This window comes from Crocodylus porosus, unplaced genomic scaffold (genome assembly GCF_001723895.1).
Source record: "Crocodylus porosus isolate Cpor-Errol unplaced genomic scaffold, CroPor_comp1, whole genome shotgun sequence".
NCBI lineage: Eukaryota > Metazoa > Chordata > Crocodylia > Crocodylidae > Crocodylus > Crocodylus porosus.
This window is the reverse complement of record NW_017728953.1, coordinates 92,707-95,023: the sequence shown is the minus strand read 5'-3', so window position 1 is coordinate 95,023 and position 2,317 is coordinate 92,707. Positions and strand designations below refer to the sequence as shown.

Sequence of the window (2,317 nt, the reverse complement as noted above, 5' to 3'; positions counted from 1 at the left end):
AGCTCAGGCGGGTGCAGCTCGGGGGGCGGCCCGTGTCCCGGGTCTCTTCCAGAGCCGGGGAGGGAACCTGGGAGTCCCGGCGCGGGACCGCAGCCCCTTCGATCGGGCACGTCCCCATCACGCCGGGGCCGGGCGCTGCTGCGAGCCCCGGGCAGAGGCAGAAGCTGTGGCCCTGGGAGGCCTCCTGACCCGGGGCCCTGCCCGACCAGCCCTAGCGCCAGGGCCAGGATTTTATTTTTGTAACGAGCCCGACCACAAATTACAGCGTTGGGCGCTGGGCGAACCTGCCGCGCAAGAGGCCAGGGCGAGGCAGCGCTGCCTGCCAGACCTCCGCTGGGACGGGGCCGGGACCTCCGTCCTGCCCTCCGAGGTGCCTCGGGGCCGCTGACACCCTAGAGGAGCCCAGGGCACAGCCCTCGGGCACCCCGCAAATCCCCCGCAGCAAGAGCCCGGCCGCCCCGGGCCGGAGCCGTGGCCAAGCGTCCTGCAGCCGGGCGCTTCCTGCCTTTGTGGCCCGGCAGCCCGGTGCGAGCGCACTTCCTCGGCCCCCACCCGCATCCCGGAGGCCTTTTCTTTAAGGACCGGTTATTGTTAGCAGCCCTTTGAAGGCAGGAGAGCGGCCTGGGCGGAGACGCCGGGCGGGCCCGACTTTGCACTGGCTGGCTTGCAAGGCAGGTGCTGGGTCCCTGCAGGATCAGGGCTGCGGCCGTGGCACCAGGCCCACGCAAGCAGTCGCTCCACGGCATGGCCCTGGGGGTCTGGGCTAGCAAGGGGTCAACGTGGCCCGAAAGGCCCCAGCAAAGCTCCTCTGAAACCTCCCGCAGGCACGTCCGCAGGATGGGGTCTCCCTCCCCTGTGGGCACTGAGGACGTGGCGGGGCCCAGCCCCCCGCACCAGGTCCCGGGGGAAGGCCTGGGGAGGGCAGCCCCATGCCGCCCAAGCAGTGCCACGGGCACGTCTCCCTTTCGTGGAAGGGTCCTAGGCTGGTTTGGCAGCTGCCCTGAAGGACGGTGCGGGGTGCCGGCTCGTGGCCCCCCAGCCGAGACGCCCAGCACGCCGAGCTTCTCGCTCTGGGCCTCAGGGCTGGGGGCTCCCTGCAGGGCGGCTGACTGCCCCCAGGCAGGACTGCGGGCCCACAGCTGCCCCTGCAAGGTCAAGGGCTCGCCCTGCTGCCCCCAGGCTGGAGGTGCCACGTGCCCCATCCAGCAGGTGCGGGGGCCGGAGGGGCGCGCGGGGAGGCAGCAGGTCCGAGTCCCAGCGCTCGGAAAGCCGCAGCCCCGCGGCAGAGATGGTCGTGCGGGCAGGACCCGAGTTGGCCCGGGTGGGAAGCGAAAGCGCAGGAGCCCCTGGGGAAAGGGGACACCGATAACAAGCAGAGGCTGGGTCTGCAGCAGGTTGATAAGGGAAGCCGAAGAACACAAGGAGACGCCTCTCGCCCGAGGCTCGAATGCCCGGGGGGGCTTTTCGGTACGCGGGGGCCGAGGGAAACCCCAGAGCGCCGCGGTCAGTCCACGGGGGATTCCTGCCTGGCCTGGCGCCAGCAGCCGCAGCCCACGTACCACAGGGGCCTTCCCCACGGCAGCTCGGCCGAGGCCGGAGCCCCCCGAGCAGCCCATCCTGCAGCGCCGAGCGCCTGCCCGCCGCCAGGGACCTGCCAGCGCCAGATGCCGCAGGGAGACGGTGCAGAGCGGAGCCGGCACGAGGGCCCGGACAGGGCCAGGCGCTGGGGCGGGGGCTCGAGGCCGCCGTGCGCGAGCAGAGCCCCCCAGGTCCCGTCCGTCTGCCCCGTGCGAGCCGGGCTCGGAGCTCAGGCCTGGGGGGACGCCCACCCCGCACAGGCCGCAGACGCTGCGGGGCCAAGCCAAGCTGAGCAGATGCAAAGCACCTTATAAATAGGCGGGGGCTTCCTGCCCACGGGCTGCGGCGCTCAGGTGCGGGGAACCCGAGGCACCGACCCCCGCGGCACTGGTGCCAGGAGCATGACCCCGACGTCCCTGCTCCAGGCATTAGGCCGTGCTCCCCCGACGGCGCTGGGGACACTGCGCTTCCCAGCCGCCGGCGCCACGTCCCTACCCCGCACCCTGGCCAGGGCTGCTACCGCCCGGGGCTCCCCCGGGACAGGGTGGGAGACACCGGGCCCGGGCACCTCCCTGCTGCTCCTGCTCCCGCCTGGCCAGGAGTCAGCGGGGTCGGGGCAGAGGCTGCTCTGTCATTTCCTCCGACGTCAGCTTCCGCTCCCGGGCGCTGGGAAGACCCAGGGTCTCGCTGCCAAAACGCCGTCCCCCCCGGGCCCTCGCCCAGCGCCGGGACCCGCAGG

General features: G+C 72.7%; 1 protein-coding gene across 2 annotated transcripts in view; it reads left to right on the top strand.

Moving 5' to 3' along the window:
• PRPF40B (pre-mRNA processing factor 40 homolog B) overlaps window positions 1-2,317 on the top strand; it is a 31,178-nt gene that overhangs the window by 23,819 nt on the left and 5,042 nt on the right. Inside the window, exon 27 of one of the 2 annotated variants that reach the window (XR_002104935.1) lies at window positions 676-688. The exons of the other annotated variant lie outside the window; for it this stretch is intronic. The gene's annotated coding sequence lies outside the window, so the exon portion shown is untranslated. Of the gene's footprint in view, window positions 1-675; window positions 689-2,317 lie in introns of those variants that run through there. 2 annotated transcript variants of the gene reach the window in all.